This window comes from Pogonomyrmex barbatus, unplaced genomic scaffold (assembly GCF_055798465.1).
Source record: "Pogonomyrmex barbatus isolate J1 unplaced genomic scaffold, ASM5579846v1 scaffold15, whole genome shotgun sequence".
Taxonomy (NCBI): Eukaryota; Metazoa; Arthropoda; class Insecta; order Hymenoptera; family Formicidae; genus Pogonomyrmex; species Pogonomyrmex barbatus.
Genome location: NW_028297111.1, coordinates 5,169,536 through 5,188,633, shown reverse-complemented (window position 1 = coordinate 5,188,633; position 19,098 = coordinate 5,169,536). Strand labels below are relative to the sequence as shown.

The following is a 19,098-nucleotide window of genomic DNA, read 5'->3' as shown; positions in this document are numbered from 1 at the left end:
TCTCTTGGAAGAACACACACCAAGTTTCAGCCAGATTGATCTATTTCTCTGCACTTGGCGTTTGTTTGAGTCGAGTGATTTCTAAAAAATGAATGAAAGAGAATTTCGTGTGTTGTTCAAGCATTATTTTGAAAGGCAAATCACCTCAGGAGACAGGAAAAAGAAGCTTGATAAACATTATGGTGAATCTGCACCTTCGATTAGAAGGATTAGTTTATGAATGGTTTCAAACGTTTCAGAGTGGCCATATGAGCACAAGTGATGAACGTTCTGGACGTCCTGTTGAGGTTACTCTAGAAATCATTGACAAAATCCATGATGGTAATGGATGAGAGAAGAATCAAGATGCGTGAGATTACTAGTGCTGTGGACATCTCGAGTGAACGGGTACATAATATTTTGTATCAACATTTGGGTATGAAAAAGTTATCTGTAAGATGGATGCCGCGATGGCTCACAATTGACCAAAAATGAAATCGTGTGAAGTGTTCCAAGGAATGTTTGCAGCTTTTCCAGCGAAATCCACAGGACTTTAGGCGTCGTTTCGTCGTTGTGGATGAACATGGATACTACACGCCTGAGACCAAAAACAATCCAAACAATAGATTGCCAGAGGGGAATCTGCACCAAAGAAGACCATTCCTTTGGCCGGGAAGATTATGGCGATTTATGTCTTTTGGGATTCGCAAAGAATAATATTCATCGACTATATGGAAAAGGTAAAACTATTACAGGTAAACATTATTCATTGTTATTGGACCGTTTGAAAATCGCAAGCTGCAAGAAAACCACGATTGAACCACAAGAAGGTCCTTTTCCATCACGATAACGCATCAGCTCACTCCTTCGGAGTTGTGGCCGCAAAATTGATAGAGTTACGGTTCCAACTCGTTCCGCATCTCTCATATTCTCCAGATTTGATTTCCTCGGATTATTACTTATTCCCCAATGCAAATAAATGATTAGCGGGAAGGAGATTTCATTCAAACGAAGAGGTGATTGCGGAAATGAATGCATATTTTACGCAATTGGACCAATCATATTATTCGGAAGGGATCAACAAATTAGAGCAGCGTTGGACGAAGTGTATAAGCCTAAAAGGAGATTACGTTGAAAAATAAAAAAGATTTATCCCGAAAAATTAAGTAGTTTTCATTTCTGCACGGACTTTTCAAATCACTCTCGTATAAATTGCATGTAGTAATTTTGTGCCGAAAGTTTTTTGAAACGTAACTCTAATCTTGAAACTAATTTGCTATATTGCAAATTTTCCAATTTCGTTCCTCTCTCTAAAATCGAATGCGCCTTCCCTTTTAAACAGGAAGCCAATGCGATTACTTTCTCCGAATTTCCCCATCTATTTGCTGAGCAATTAATTCAAATTGGGATAAAAATTCTCGCAAAGGAACTTCCGTCATATGTGTCGAGCTTTAATTTTAAACCGAAACCAAGATTAAAAATTGGATTCGACTGGCTTGATATGGGTAGTTTATGCTCCTCGGATTGTCGCATCGATCCTCCTTGCTCTATCGCTCCGCGTCGCCGCTCTGCACGCTCCTCTTTAAAAAGGCGAAGCTCCTCCATTGTCGTACGGAGAACCATCTCCAGGCTCGTTTCCAGTTTCTCCGCACGCGTGCAAGCTCTCTTTCTGGCCGAAACAACCCATCTCCCCGACGCTCCTTCTTGTCTCACTTCCGTCTAAATCGTTTCCCTGTCAATTCCGCTTGACGCTTTGCCATGTTTACCGATCCCAGACGAGCCTCCAAAAATGTCGCGCGGATTCACTCGCATAATACTCGCACAGGGAAGGAAGAGACAATTTAGCAAAAACGAAGGAACACACTTTATTATTTACAGGAGCACGGAAGCAATAACAAGAGTTTTTACAATAAAATATAAAGTCACCGCGACACACTTTAACTCGCGCGCCGCACCGTCGACTTTCTCCACAACAACAACGCTTGACAATCGCTTGACAACCGCGTTGGCAAAGAACGATCTTCAAGTTAGAAATCGATATGAAGGTAGTATCGAATGGAACACCGGTCGTAATACTATAATTCACAAAGAATTAACATCTTTAAAACATATAGATTAAATATTTTAACGATGCAGTATTGTTCTGATCAACGTCCATCAGTCAGATAAAAACACCTCGCACTGATGGTGATAAAATTTTGAAAACACGTATAATAAAATCACGGCCCACGGGTCGTACATGTAATCCTCATTACTTAGCGCGCCGCGCCGAAAATCCCCCCCAAGCGCGCTCGAAGAAGTCGGAGCGCAATTCTCAAATTGACAAACATGTAAACAAATAACTGCTTAATGATAATTATCGAAATCTGGCAATATCCGCTGATAGAACCGAATTAATTCGAAGCCGTCCAAACCATCGATCCGCGGAATATAAAAAGCCGGGTCTTGCGATAATTAGACGAGATACTCGAGTTCTTCGAAATAAATCATTCATCGGGCTCATATAAGCAAGACCGAATCCAATCCCGAGAAAATTGGCGAGGAAAAGAAGTTGTACGCAGTCTCAGCCAAGAATTACTGGCAAAAGCCAATCTTTGTTTAACCTTCCGAAACCCGCTGACCAGAGAAGTACCCGAGGTAGCGTGTTCGCTACTTTCAAGAGTTACTGGCACCGGTCAGAATCCATATCTCGCCGAGCTATTCAGAAGTTGTGCGTTCAGACTAGGAATTGTTGGCAAGAGCCAATAGCTTTATCTCTCTTCATCTCCCGAATCTGCTCATGAGAAGTATCCAGGAGTAGTAAGGGAGCAACCATAGCGCGTCGAAACAGATGACGTCAGTGACGTAGACGAGTGGAGAAAGGAGAGCCTGATGGGAATGAGGGTGGGGAGTAGACGTGTACGGCTCGTTGTGTTAGACGGCCATGGCGCGTTAAAATAAATGACGTTACTGGCATTAGTGACGTAGACGGGAAGTGGAGTGGGTGAGTGAGAGTGGAAGGTAAACATATTTGATGCTATGCGTTAGACCAGGAGGCAGAACGCTGAAATTGGGCACGGGCGCCCGCGAGCGCCCGCGAATGCCCGCCTGTAGTGCACAGGAGCGTATCTAATATTTTTAGTACCTTGGGATAAAGTTCCGCATTTCACACTTACAAAAATAGCGTTGCGTATATATATATATATATATATGAATGATAGTATAGTCTTAAACTACTAGTACTTGAATCTTTGTAACATCATAAAATTTTTTTATAACAGTAAGTTTTTTTATAACAGTTTTAGCTAAACCGTTTAAAGATGAAATATGCAAAAATATATTAATATATAGGACTTAAAATGCATAAGTTCTTATGAATTCAACTTATATCTAGTTAATTTTTTTATTAGTCAAATAAAAAAATATGTCTTAGCATGTTTTGATTATCCTAATAATAATAATAATAATAAGCATTCATTGTAGGCAAATTTTAATTAAAATGATTATCTCTATTTTTAAATATTGTAAGTTGTCAAAATTTGTGCTAAATTAAAAATTGTGTAATTAATACATTTAAATATTTAACGAAAATTTAAATATAATAAAACAATAATATAAACAATAACAATGTATTAAAATATAAACTTACAATACAATCATAAAATTATGAATACATATATCACATTTAACAGAATTTAGCGCTTTAAAATTATATTTTTAAATCCAGAAGAATAGTCCTTTTTCCGCGAAGAAAATTTTCAACAATTTCAAAATAAACATCTGCTACACGCTCAAAATAAAAGAAAACAATAACTAAGCAAGAGTATAATCAAATTGTCTAGAACAGTCAGACACATTTGCGATCTTATAATTTAACGTTTATAATAGATAATCAAAATAGGAAAAGAACCTTAAGTTCAAGTTCGGACAGTTCTTTATAGGAAGAGAAGTGGTTCATAATCAAGCATAATAATCAAGCGCAATGTTTGATCTATGGAACTATGGAATTATAAATTCAAAGAAATATAATGTCGAAAGACATTATAACACAAAACATGGAGCCACTTATGACAAGATAGAAGGTTTGGAGCGAATTCAATTTTTGCACGATTTAAAATCAGTTGTTTCCAACAATAAAGTAATATTCATAATATACATACTATTATAATATAAAATATGCGTTTTTTACTGTAGTCAGTTTTAATTTAATTCATTATATTTAATTATAAAAAATTTTTTGTGTAAGGACATGCATATAAACATGTATAAATATATATATATAAATACACACACACACACACACACACACACACACACACACACACACACACACACACACACACACACACACACACACATATATATATATACGAGGATAGTCTAAAAAGTTTTGAGCCTAATATAGAAACAAGTATTTTTTCGATCAAATATAGTTTTATTTTTCAACATAATCTCCTTTTAAATCGATACACTTTTCCCATCGATACTCTAACCTCTTTAACTCCTCCAAATAGTAGTTGGCGTCTTGCTCCGCAAAATAGGCGTTTACGTATGCGATGACCTCCTCGTTCGATGAAAATCTTTGTCTCCTCCAAGCGAAACTTTCAGCTTAGAAAACAGAAAAAAGTCGCTGAGGGCCAGATCTGGTGAATACGATGGGTGGTCAACCAATTCGAAGTGCAGTTCGTGAATTTTGGCCATGGCGACCGCCGAAGTGTGAGCAGGTGCGTTGTCTTGATGGAACAGCACTTTCTTCTTCTTTAAATGCGGCCGTTTTTTTGCAATTTCTGCTTTCAGCTTATCAACTAATGATGCGTAATACGCTCCCGTTATTGTTTTACCTTTTTCAAGATAGTCGATACACACAATTCTGTGACTATTCTAAAAAACAGTCGCCATTACCTTCCCAGCTGATGGAACCGTCTTCACCTTTTTCGGAGCAGGTTCACCCTTTGCAGTCCACTGTTTTGACTATTCTTTTGTCTCTGGAGTGTAATGACGGATCCAAGTTTCATCTACAGTTATGAATCGACGCAAAAAATCTGACTCGTTTCGCTTGAATCGCTCCAACAGGGCCTTGAAAATGTTCGAATTCGTTTTTGGTCCAAAGTGAGCAAGCGCCGCACCCAACGCGCGGATAGTTTGCGCATATCCAATTCTTCAGTCAATATATGACAAACGCGTTCTTTCGATATGCCCATAGCCTCATCTCTCTAACCTTGATTCGACGGTCGTCTAGTACCATTTGGTGAACATTTTCGATGTTATCAGCGGTGGTCACAGTTTTTGGTCATCCCGAACGCTCATCATCAGCCAAGCTGATACGACCACGTCTAAATTCAGCTGCCCATCTTTTTACAGTGGCAAATGATGGGGCAGAATCCCCGTAAACAGCGTCCAACTCGATTTTAATTTGCGCAGGCGTATTGTCTTTCAAATGTAAGAATTTAATCACGGCACAATATTCAATTTTTTTCCATTTTTACAAAAACACTGACATCGACTGTCAAACAACAACTGAGCGTCCAAAATGGTGAAATTTTCACAAAAGTCTTTCAAAGCATATACTATTGTAATACTAGAATGGTTTTGACGAATAACATTATCTTCATATTAAGGCTCAAAACTTTTCAGACTACCCTCGTATATATATATATATATATATATATATATATATATATATACATGTTTTTACATAAAAAATTTTTTATCAGGTATATTACATTTATTATTCTAATACAAGAAGAAGAATCGGAATTAAATAAACCTGTATTGTATGCTAGTTACAAAATTGCTCATTTTATTGCACGTGAATTACGTCCATTTAGCATTGGTCCATTTGTCAAACAATGTTTAGAAATTGCCGCAGAAACAATATATCCTAATGATATTAATAAATTTAAATCAATTAGTCTCTCCTCTCGAACTGTAGTACGTCGCATTGAAAAATTAGCTGACGATCTCGAGTGACAATTGGTACTAAAAGCAAACAATTTTATTGCTTTTTCATTAGCTCTCGACGAGAATATTGATATCGTTGATACTACACAATTGGCAATTTTTATTCGTGGATAGCAACTTCTCTATTACTGAGGAACTTTTAAATATAATATCTCTGAAAGGTACTATGACTGGAGAAGATATATTGTTTAGTGTTGAAGACGCAATAAAAAACATAAATCTATCTTGAGATAAATTAACTTCAGTTGCTACTGATGGTGCTGCAGCAATGATTGGACACAATATGGGCTTCGTAGGATGTTTAAAATCTAAACTAGCACAATCAAAACAAGAAATACATTCGATCTATTGTATCATCTATCAAGAGACATGTGCAAAATCTTTAGTGTAAAGTATGACGAAGTAATGAAAATTGTAATCAAAGTTGTAAATTTTATTAGAATTACTGGATTGAATCATCGTCAATTTCGCGAATCTTTTTTAGAGTCAGATTATATCGATATCTTCTATTTTTGCGAAACACGATGGCTTAATCGAGGTAAAACTCTTCAACGTTTCTTTCATTTACGCGAAGAAATAATTATATTTTTAGAAATGAAAGATAAGTCTGTGCCTGAACTATCACAGCCTTCCTGGATTGCTAATCTCGCCTTTCTTGCGGATATCACTAATCATTTAAATACATTAAATTACTCTTTACAAAACAAAGATAAATTAATTATTCATATGTTTAATTAAATTAGATCTTTTAAAATGAAACTTAATTTATGGATCCATCAATTTCAATCTCGACAGTTATTACATTTTTCAAATTTATTATTTGTTGCACATTCAATATAAGCAATATAAAGAATATATAAATTCACTTCAATTATGATATAATGAATTCGATTGTCGGTTTAGAGAAACGCATGTTCTAGAAGAAGACTTACTTATTTTTATGATATCTTTTATTGTTGATATTAATATTGTTCCCGCAGATATACAATTAGAATTAATAGATTTAAAATGTGACACTGCTCTTAAAAATCGTTTTTATACAATGACTGACATCGTATAATTTTATTCATATATATGTCAAGAACGTTTCCATCGACGTTTCCATGCTCGTGCTGCAATAATGAGTATGTTCGGTTCTACATATTCATGTGAACAATTATTTTCTATTATGAAATTAAATAAATCGCGATTACGCGAATAGTTAACAGATTCACATTTGAATTTTGCAATAATTCGTTTAAGTTGTGCCAAAACGACACCTGATATATCGTATATAATATCAGAAAACTATGAATCAAATACTAATTAAATGTTATAAGAGTTGTTTATTTAATATTATTGTAAGAATTGTTTATTTAAAATATAGATAGTTATTAATTTATGCTAATTCTGGGTCTGAATTTGTGCAACACAACATTTTTTTCACTCCTTGAACAGCAAATTCAATGAACAGACGTTCCTCCCCTGTTATCTCCTCTCTTCACTTTATTGCACCTAGCTACCTAACGCTAGCTAGCGCGCTCAACTGTTGCCCGCGGACATTGGGCGCCCGCGAGCAGTGCCCTGCGTTAGACTAACGCGGAGAGGGTAATCGAGTTTGGTGCGCCTTTCGATCGTCCGCAGCTATCTCTGCAAGCTGATTTGATTAGCCATAGCTGCCATCGAGCTGATTGGCTATGTCCGTAATATCCTACAAGTTAATTGATTGTGTCCCATGGGACTCCCCCGAAGGCAGATTGATTTCGGAGAATCTCGATTTCAATTGATTTTGAGAAAGACGAGAAATGACTGACGACTAATTTGGAGAAAATAAAAAATTTTACGCATGCGAGTAATTCCACCGCTTCTTTCACGAGCAAATTTTCCTCAGCGTGAATTAGCTTGCTAGAGAGCACCGCGCATAAGCTTGTGTTCTCGCGCAGGTTCGACCTAAGCTTACCGTCCGTGTATGAGCTCGTCACGCGGAGATGTCAGCATCCCGCCGCGGTGGACTCTTGCCGCAAGTAAGCTTATTTCAAAATGTAAAAATCATGAATCGTACATTTTTATTGTTTTATTTGAAGCCGTGTACTATGCGCGAGATACTCATTTCGCAAAATGAAAGTGAGTTGGAATCATTCGTGGACGGCGATCAGGTGCGGTCCGACAGGATGCGGGAGAACGATCTTTGTAAAAAGATTCATTCGTTATTTACTCGTTACTCGTTATGATGAATGTTCATTTTAAGAAAATTTTATTTTTATTTTACTACGCGGAGTGGCAAAATGCTTATTAGCAATTACAAAATGAGACGGAAATAAAGAGAGAAGACGTGAACCCGCGATCAAATTTCACGAGGGATTACGTCCAGAAGATTATTTTAACGATTTACTCTGTTCGAAATTAGTAATAATCGACGAAGGAATCGTGGAGCGAAACGATCGTAGGTATTTATCAAAAAAAGTGGTCATGAGAATCTCAGTGTGATATCATCTCGTAAAATCTCTTTCATCAGGGACGCTGACAGCGTGATATATTTTTGAACGCGAATTACTTTGTGGTTTTCAAAAATTCACGGAATCGCGCGTAAACTCACTTTCTACATCTTGCGCAAGTCTATCCCGATGATCCAAAATTTCTCGAAGAAGCGTACTACGACGACCATCCCAACCCCACAGATTATTGTTAGATCTGAAATAATCGATTCCAGACGAATTCAGGTTTCGAACATGCATATTTCCCGGGGATATAACATATTACGTTTACGTACTGCGTAGATTTATCAGATGCAGCGTATAAAAGCATCTTACTCTTATTTGTGCCGACTAGTCGCACGCAATTTCCACACGAAGAAGAGAATGACGACGTCATCGGTGACAAAATCATCCGCGAAAAATATCGTTGAACGTTTGACCGGTAAAAGAAATATCTGTCTTCTCGAAGCGTTGTGTTATTTGAACAAAAATTAGTGTGTCTCTTTCTTACGATCCGCGGACGATAAATTCGTTGCATCTGCGAGTGTGTTTTCAATACTCTGAAGATTAACGCTCGAATGTGCTGAAAAAAATTGGCTAAGCAAATATAAAACGACTTTGCGTCAAATAGTGGCAAAACGAGGGAATTGGAAAAGTAAGAGAAAACTATTGATGCAGTGAGGCGGATTCTTGCAGTACCTCATCGTATCTATACTCGCAGCTCTATTTTCGAAAATTATTGACGAAATAGCACGAAAAAGTTATGGAAAGGGCAAAGAAGATGGTTTTAATTTCCACGGAAAATCTCGAAAAAATGCAACGGCATCTTTAACAGTGGCAGCATCCGACCCAATAATCGCTAATCGGTTAGATAAAAAATTTCACGGAATGGAATTTTGACATTCGAAAACTTAGGTTCCGTGCAAACACCGAAACGATTTTATTACGACTCGATGCGGATGTAAGTAGATTTCTTAATTCTAAGTAGATTCTCTCATTCGATGTAATTCTAAGTAGATTCTCTCATTCGATGTAAGTGAAAAATAGATATAATGTTATATAAAAAAATATTTTGGCGATATTTCCATTTTGTTTCAAAGTTGTAAAAGGAAGATTCGCCGGATGAGAACAACGCCGATAAGCGGGAAAGGAGTGGAATCGGCACGCGAATCTCGAACACCGAGCAAAACTTCATTCCTTGATGATGCGAATAATATAACGCTACAACATTCTCTGCATAGTCGCAAACGGAGAAGAGTCGAAAAAATATTAGAAAATGTGTCGAAAAGTTTTCGTACCAAGGCGCGTTTACTTTTGAAACATTTGATTGATAAAGCAGTACTCTCGGGAATTAGTTGGAACCATGATTATCGACGATAATGTTATAAAAGATTCGAATATCACGGACCTGATAAATGAAGAATATGTTGATACGTGAAAGAAAAATCGTGAAAGCAATAAGAAGAGGTCAGTTTGCGCGATTACTGCGCTCGACAAACACTCCGGCTGTATTCATGGGAAATGTGGAATTGTTATCAAATATTTGTCCAGACATTATCATCACGAGGGAGTTTCACGCCGAAAGCACTAAGAAAACTTTCATCGAGGATACGTCGAGAAGGGGAAATAAGTGCAAGATTGAAGAAGAGCAAACGAATTCTCCATAGCGAGAAAGAAGCGTACTCGAATGGAGCGCACTGATATGACAGGACTTGAAAATTTGTACTACAATTCGGCGCATTATGCCGATATTCGACAACATAATCTGTCACGTGTGGCTAAACCGAATTTCTCGCGTAAAGAAGTAGCTCGTTGGTTCGAATCGCAAGACGTGTACACGCTGCACCGTCCGTTGAGGGGGAAAATTTCCACGATTACGTTACAACGTGACAAATAACGACGATCTGTGGGCGGCCGATTTGATCGAATTCCGTAATCTCAAAAATTACAATGAGGGGTTTTCTTATCTGCTAGTGATTATCGATGTGCTTAGTAAATTCGTACTTGAATCGTTGCGGGAGAGAACGAGTAATTGCACAACAAGGGTTTTTCAAAACACACTTTCGAGAAGCAGCGGGCTAACGTCCATATACTTGTGACAGGAAACCACAATAGTGTGTTTGAATAAATGTTTATTAAGCATAAAACTGGAGAATTAATACAGATTATATAAGAAAAGAAAAGACAAGTAAGCCCAATATAATAGACACGTGCACGCATTAGACGTGGTGTCAACAGAATAAAGATAAAAGACGAACACAAATCAGTAGTCAACTAATTACAACAACTCTAGTCAAAAAGAGAGCTCTACAACTAAACGCGCTTACTTCGATTATCTACTAGCACCCCCTCTATCGAAGTAAGCCATAGTACTCGCTAATTTGAGGACCTATTTCTTAATTACTATATATATAGCAAGTATAACGCAACAAACAAAAAAAAAATAAAAATTTTTAAACAACGCGCATTCAAAATCGTTTTAGGTTTAACAGATAAACATTTTTGTTGTTTAAGCTTTGACAATGCTTTTGTAAAGATGTCCGCTATCATAAATTCTGTGCTCAAATAAATAATTTTATTTCCACTTTTTCGACTAGTTCTCGCGTATAGTGATAAGCTATATCAATGTGTTCGCTTCTTTTATGGAGCACTGCTAATTCTATTGCGGTTTGGTTATCACAGTATTACCGTGATTAGAGCCTCAACATATTCTTCTAATCCTATATGAGTCATTAGTTTTTTCAAAAATACTTTCCCTTGATATCTCATACAAAGCTGCATATTCTGCTTCCAACGATTGACAACGAAACGAAACTTTGCTTTTTAGACTTCCAACTGACTGGTTCTCCTGCTAATACTACAAGATTTTCTGTGCGATTTTCTATCATCGGCGTCGCCTGTCCAATCAGAATCAGTATATGCAACCAGTTTTTCGTTACTCTTTTTGTATTCAATCACATAATTTGAAGTGGCTTTCAAGTATCTGAGCATTCTTTTTGCCAGATTCCAATGTGCCTTGCCGGGATCGGAACAAAATCTGCTAAACGTAATGGCTGCGTATGCGATGTCCGGTCTAATCGCATTTGCGAGGTAGATTAATCCGAGGTAGATCAATAAGTTCTCTATACGGCTTTTTCTCCATTTCATTCCTTTCTTCTTCATCCAATGGTCTTAATTCTTTGAAAATCTTCATATTGGATTCTATTGGAGTCGACACGACTTTGGAATTTTGCATACTGAATTTGTTTATCAATTCTTCGGTATATCTCTTTTGCGAGAGTTTTATATTATCAATTGTTCCATTTCTTTTGTCAACGCCAAGAATATTACTAATTGGTCCCTAGTCGGTCATTTCAAATTGTGACTTTGAGAATTTTGTTTTACATGGTGTCTTCATCATTTTCGAATACATAAACACGAGGATCAGTTTCTGTGCGACGAGTCCCTTGTTCTGTCCCATTTCGTGTACCATTGTCGACCGGATTGCTTGAGGCCAAATGATATAAAGGTTTTAATAATTTGCACACTTTATCTTCTTCATCAATTTTTGTAAATAACTCCGGTTCCATATAAATCTCATCTTCTAGGTCGCCTTGAGTATATGCGGATACAATATCTATATGATGAATATCTATATGATGAATACGTATATTTCGCATTCCACTGCTGCTGCCAGTAACGTTCTTATTATTTCATATTGCGCAACAGGAGCAAATACTTCTTCTTAGTCAATTCCTTTACATGGTGTATGTCTGATTAATCTTGCTTTACGCTTGTTAATTGAACCGCCCTTGTTGTGTTTCGTTTTAAACACCCATCGGTTAGTGAGAATTTTTTTATCCTTAAGCCTAGAAATTAATTTCCATGTGTTGTTCTTACGCAACGTTTCAAGCTCAATATTCATTGCTTGTAGTCATGATTCCGAATCTTCTTTGTTCACGCTTTTTTAACAATGATTGGATAGTCTGAATCTTCAGGCACTATGTGGTAAAGCTTTCTTGGCCTTTCAACTCTTCTAGTCCTTTCGACTTTAGCCTCCCAGGTCCATGTTTCAATTTTCTTAGGTACATTTTTGATGTATCAGTTGTTTCTATTGATTCTTTATCGATCTCATTCACTTCGGAATCCTTAGCTTTTTTGATGCCTTTTTCTTCAAATTCGTCTTCGTTACCTTTGTCGAATTTTATATCTGAAGCAATCATGTCTTTTGATTTTTCGCCCGATTTCATACTTTCAACGAATTTCACATCTCGCGCTTTAATTACGATTTTTGAATCTCGTTTCTATAATCAGTATACCTTGAAGACATTATTATAACCGACTAGAATATATTTGTCACCTTTCGGTTCAAATTTCCCTCGTTTGTCGCTTTTATCTAGTACAATGTCTTTGCTTTCGATGATTCTCATGACGTAAGGCTTTCTATTCGTCCATGCTCTGAACGGAGTTTCATTGTTTAATTTCCTTGTAGGGCATCGATTTCGTATGTATGTTGCTGCGTTTATAGCTTCAGTCCACAATAATTGCGGTAAATTTGCCTGTAACATGATACATCTTGCCATTTCGACTAACGTGCGATTAGTACGCTCAGCTACTTTATTTTGCTGTGAAGTATACTTCACACTTAATTGGCGACTTATATCTTCGTCTTCTAAGAATTTTGTAAATTCCTTCGACAAATATTCTCTTGCATTGTCCGTGCAAAGTCGCTTTATTTTACAGTCTTCTTTTCAACTCAACGCTAAATTTCCGGAAAGCTTCGAGAACATCCGACTTTTGACGTAGCATAACCGTCTCCGTCTCTGTATCGTGTGCAATCATCAATGAATGTCGCAAAATATTTTGCGCCTCCGAAAGATTCTGTCCTCATAGGACCACATATATTTGAGTGGACTAATCCTAGCTTTTCTCTACAATGATTAGTTGATTGTTTGTACGGTTGCTGACATATTTTTCCTTTTTTACATATCTTGCAATTTATATCAGGCATACTCGAGCGTATATTTAATCCTTCAACCATTTCATGAGACTTTAAATCTTTTAAGTCGCTTAAATTTAAATGTCTATAACGTAAATGCCATCTGACTAGATTATCATCGCTTGCGTGCATTGTTATCATTTTGATTCACGATGTATAATTACTTGCAATCATTACTTTAGTTACAATCAATGTTATAGAACCATTCTTTCGTTTCACCGATGCTCCGTTTTGATCGAATTCAACGTAATCTTTAACTGTAATAATTGAGACGGATAATAAATTGCTTCTTATATCTATTTACATAGATAACATCATTTAACTCTACAAGATTCGAGCTTTCATTAATTCGCACATTCAATTTGATACTTCCTTCAGCATGAGATTTGACATATTGATCTACCGCGGTATAAACATTTGTCGTCATACCTCCATATAATGAATCAAATTTTGTTTTGGAATTATACATGTGCCTAGTTGCGCCGCTGTCAAGGCATTAAATATCGGACTTCACAATTTCCGTGTTACACGTGATCACTGTCATCGCATCGATAGAATCATGTTTTGTTTTTGATTTGCAATAGCGACTTTTGTGTCCTAACTTGCTACACTTAAAACAGTTTCCATTGAACTTTCTGTTATTCAGTTTCACAGACTTACACTTGGAATTCGTGTTTATATATTTGTTATTACGATCGGTATTCTATTTCATTTTTGCCAACGCTTCTTTTCGTCAGAACATATTTTCGCATCTCGATCACTTTGTCTCATTTCTTCTTCTTTTAATTTTGTTTTGAGATACTCCAATGTTTACTTCATCACGCGATTCGATCGCCATACTAAAGTTTTCATATTCAGCCAGTAATGATGCTAACAATATTATCGAGAGTAAATCATTTGGTAGTTTCATGCCTGCCCCTTCCAACTTTTCGGCTTTGCGTTCGAAATCGCTCATGTATTGCACCATAGTCATGTCCGATGATTTCATTTTATACGGAATAATTCCTTGTAAAGAGCTTGCTTTCCTTACTTCTCGATATAACATAAATTGCTTCTAACTTATTCCAAGCCTGCTTTGATGTAGCGACTTTTTTTACATGATTGAGTTGGCTATGCAAAACACTCAAATTAATTAACGCCAGGGCTTTTGCATTTTTCTTAATCCATTCTTGTGTATCCTCTTGCGGTCTAGCTTCGGTACCATTAACATATTGCCATAGATCGCTGAATACAAGAACACTTTTCATATGAACTTTCCATAATTCGTAATTGTCTTCCGTTAATTTTTCAATAAATCAAGCTCCCTACGGATAATGCCATGTTTCACTATGCTTTTTATTCTTTGTTACTCTCCAAAACTATTTCCACACCCGACTTGCGCGACTAGGCCAATAACCTGACAGAAAACCACAGCAGTGTGTTTAAATAAACGTTTATTAAGCACAAAATTGGAGAGTTAATACAGGCTATATAAAAAACGAAAAGAAAAATAAGCCCGATATAATAGACATGTGTACGCACGAGTAGACGTGGTATCAACAAAACAAAGCTGAAAGACGAACACAAAGCGGTAGTCGACTAACCACAATAACTCTAGTCAAAAAGAGAGTTCTACAACTAAACGCGCTTACTTTGATTATCTACTAACAACTTGCAAACGAACAAAGGCAAGAAGTTTATTGCGCGATGCAAAATTTTTTGAAAGAAAGAGACATTCGTTATCTGGTAATGGTTATTTGCAATTCGGACATCAAAGCCGCGGTTGTTGACGTTTCAACAAAACATCGAAGGAGCGAATGTGGTGATATTTCATGCATAAAAATACGCGCTGCTACATCGAGACGTTTTGCAGGATATCGTGCACGCTTACACTGGTCATTCATCCATCGGAATGCAGCTGGCGATCATCACGCGAGAAAATCATTGCGCTTGTATCGCGCGCGAAAATATGGAACATGGTATGGAAGAGAGGGAGGCTGCGAAGAATAGAACGAAAGGCTAAGTTCGATATTAATGATCTCGTTCGCATCAATAGAACAAAAGCCACCTTCGAGGAAGAATATAAAGCGCGGTGGAGCGAAGAGATATTTCGAGTTTATTGCATTCTCCATTGGCGAATATGCGTGTACGAATTGTGCGATTTATCAGATGAACACATCGATGAGATTTTTTATGAAGAAGAATTAGACCGAGTCTACAAAAACTTGAAGGAAGAAGAGTTTATTGTTGATCGCGTAAAGAGCAGGTGACGCGGGGCTAATAAACAGCTGCTCGTTAGCTAGCCTGGATAATACATTCGATAGCTGGATTCCCGCTTCGACTTTACCTTTTCCTCCAAAACAGGAGAAAAGAAAGAAGAATTTTTCATGATTCTTTCGAGCGCTAGCAGTAAGCAGTATTTTCCGAGAAATACATGCGCTTCTTTCACTACGAAACCTCACGGCGTACATCGGCGTACATTCGGAGAATGGGAAGTCGCAGTAAGAGATTCAATTTTCCTCTAGTTTTTTTTACGTACGTTCACACGATAATAAGATTAGATTGGTCATTTGGACAACGAAGAGGAGAAGAATGATGATACGTTCACGATGAGAGAATCACAAATACGGGCAGGTTTTTATGAAAGTATAATAAAAGGGGATCTTATCCACGCGCTTAATGCGCTTAAAAGTGCATGCACCTCAATTCACATTTTACTTTTGAACTGCGAAAAGACTCTGACGGTAAGATCCTCGTAAGTTTCATTTGCGACGGACAATGTACTCTCACTCATTATATAAATCTGCCAGATAATGTTTTTCGAATGGGAATCGGTATTGAGAATTTGCACCAAGATCCATTAATTCACCGATACAAGTTGTCTAATTCCGATGATTTAATACTTTTTCGCAAACTCAGTTTCGCAAACAATTATAAAAAAATCTGGGGGAGGTCGCGTTATATCTTTCTGAAGTACAGAATCCTGTAGCTTGTGGCACGGTATCCCCGGTATAAAGTGTACGTTTATTGCGATATTTGCGAACATAATTGGCGATACGCGAAGTCCGCTTCATTTCAATCGACCGTAATTACGCATACGCTATGAATCTAGTGAAATATTTCCCCACCAATACATCCCATTGTGTCAAACGAAATTCCGTAAAATTAAAATGGATATAAGAGACTATCTCGGAGAAAAAATATTCGGATCCAGAACGTTGATAGCGACATTATACTTTAAACATGTTCGTTAATTTCCATTTACGCTGGAGAGGCCGTGGAACTTCAAGAAGAAAGCTAGTCCCTATGGATTTCCTCGGAGGATTATTTAGAAGAGTACCTTATCTCAGAGGAATACGTGCAGTCGGGAAAGAAGCTTTACGCGTCGGAATTAACGTGATAGAGGATACAGAAAACAATACTCCGTTCAAGGAGGCGATCAAAATGCGCCTCAAGGAATTGGCTAGAAATCTCAAGAGAAAAGCTAAAGAAAATATAAACGACTTAATGAAGGAATATAATCATCCGCAAAAATGCGAGTAATTCAGTTTCCCTTTGGAGAGCATACACCGGTAAATCCTGAAGAAGCTGGGTTCATAAACGCTGATAAGCCGATAAAAAGAAATCATCGAAAATTGATGTGAAGAAAACGATTAAAAAATCATCGAGGAAGAAAGACGCGAAGAAAATTAAAAAGGCGAGGAAACATTGACGAAATAGCGGGAAAAAGCGCACCGTATCCGATTTTTTTGTATTTTTTTTTGTTTGAAGAAGAGGAAATCTTCTGACGAGACTTTCTGAAGACCCCCGACTGAATGAAGCCGGGAAGTGTGAAATTCGAGTGGGGGGCACGTTCGGACAAAAAGCCCCTCCAGCCTCGCCTATCTTACTAACACTCCCTCTATCTCCCAAACTACCATATGGAGGGAGTCCTGGAACGTTGATAGAACAACACATCACGTCCCCCCCCCCAAATTATGGTTTATAGACAATGACTATTAGGTCTTAAAGTATTATAAGAGAGAAGATATAAATGCTAATAATCGAGCGAGATAGATCAAGAAACTTAGCATATATGTACGGACGCTATATACTAATGGAAGGTTATAACTGAAAATCCAGTTAATACTGCTATATATCAAATATTTTCATTTTAAAAGCGTAAATTAAATTGTCAACGTCACAAATTACAATAAAATTACAATAAACATAAAGAATATTAACACGAGACACGAGACAAAAGACAATGGCACAAAGAATGATGGATCAAATTGACAAAGGAGCAGGGAATGAAACAACATGCCCCTTTCTCAACCAGACCCATCGTCCCTAGAGCTCAGTATGTTACATTACATTACGTTAGACGAACGCAATGAACAAAGATTCTTACACAAGAACAACAACTCGATGTCCTATCGGACCTTCTCCGCCAGCTCCTTAGCGGACATCACCACTTCCGCGTACTATTCTTGGGCCCTCCAGTCCCCATCATCGCGGAGGGTAAGATCCATCATTTTGAGATTTAGCTCCATATTCACTTAACTGCCGTGAGAACGAATCGCGAGTTTACAAGATATGTTCTTTCTTTATACCCACTCGAGCGAATGTTTAAAGAGCGAGCTCGATTTTTTCAGTTTACTCAAACCAATATCGAGAGTTTGCAATGAATTTATTATAAACCGATAACCTCGCTCACGGACAACGCTCCTATAGAATATATCGTACCCGAGTACGGGGATTATCTAGATCTCACACATGCTAAGTCTTCGCGTACGAGTGGAGAACTTATCCAATCCTGGAACATCATCAGAAGGGATCAGAAACAAAGAAAGTCCCGTAAATCATTTATTACATTCGATGTTCAACCAGATCGACGTGTATTTCAATCAAAAACTCGTATCACCTTCAAACAATGCCTACGCGTACCGCGTGTATATCGAGGCGTTAATATTCTTCACCGGTAAAACTTTCCATCTGACCTCTTATCTGTAGGATGCAGACGAACCTGCTTATATGAACGAGCTATTAGAATCGAAAAATCCCAATCAAGCTTTCGTGAGATGCGCCCGATATATCCAAGGAAAACGCTCGCTAGATTTAATAAGTCATCTTCATTGACGTCTTTAATCAGGATAAATTTTTAATTAACAGAGTGGAGGTTAGAATGAGACTCGTTCGTTCGAGAGATGCGTTTTGTCTCATGGAAGGTAATTCAACGTCGAAAATACGCATTCTAGATGCTAGTTTGTTTATAAGAAGAGAAAAAATAAGTCCTGGAGTGTTACTCGCCCATTCAACAATGTTGAGCAAAATAACCAAGTATCCTCTCAGACGAGTCGAAGTTAAAACATTCATGATCCACGCTGAAGTAATAAGAGAATCAATTGATAACGCAATACTTGGTTAGTTTCTAAAGCGCATCGGATTTGTCGATAACAGCGTTTAATAATGACAGAGAACTAAATTCGTTTAATTTAAAAAATTGCGATATAAATTTCTTCTCGTTATATGCCGATGGCGTTCAAATTTCGAGCAGACTGCTACAATCAAATTTTTCGGAAGATGAGCCACTCTACGTCGAGGCTTATAACACATTCTTCTCGGGAACCGGTATCTATTTTCTAAACGAAGGAAAATTCGTAAGCAGAGAAGATTATGCCCATGAATTCATGCTTTTCGTTTTTGATCTCACTCCTGATTTATCGGCAAGTTGCGCTGGATATTGGAATCTTGTCAGACACGGAAGTTTATGATTAGAGATGCGATTCG

At 37.3% G+C, this 19,098-nt stretch overlaps 1 pseudogene across 1 annotated transcript in view; it reads left to right on the top strand.

The window, feature by feature from the left end:
• The first annotated feature begins 17,628 nt into the window (after positions 1–17,628).
• LOC105423454 (uncharacterized) overlaps positions 17,629–19,098 on the top strand; it is a 13,857-nt pseudogene continuing 12,387 nt past the window's right edge. The window contains exon 1 of the transcript XR_016138545.1: positions 17,629–17,829. The product of XR_016138545.1 is annotated as an uncharacterized LOC105423454 (transcript). The remainder of the gene's footprint in view (positions 17,830–19,098) is intronic.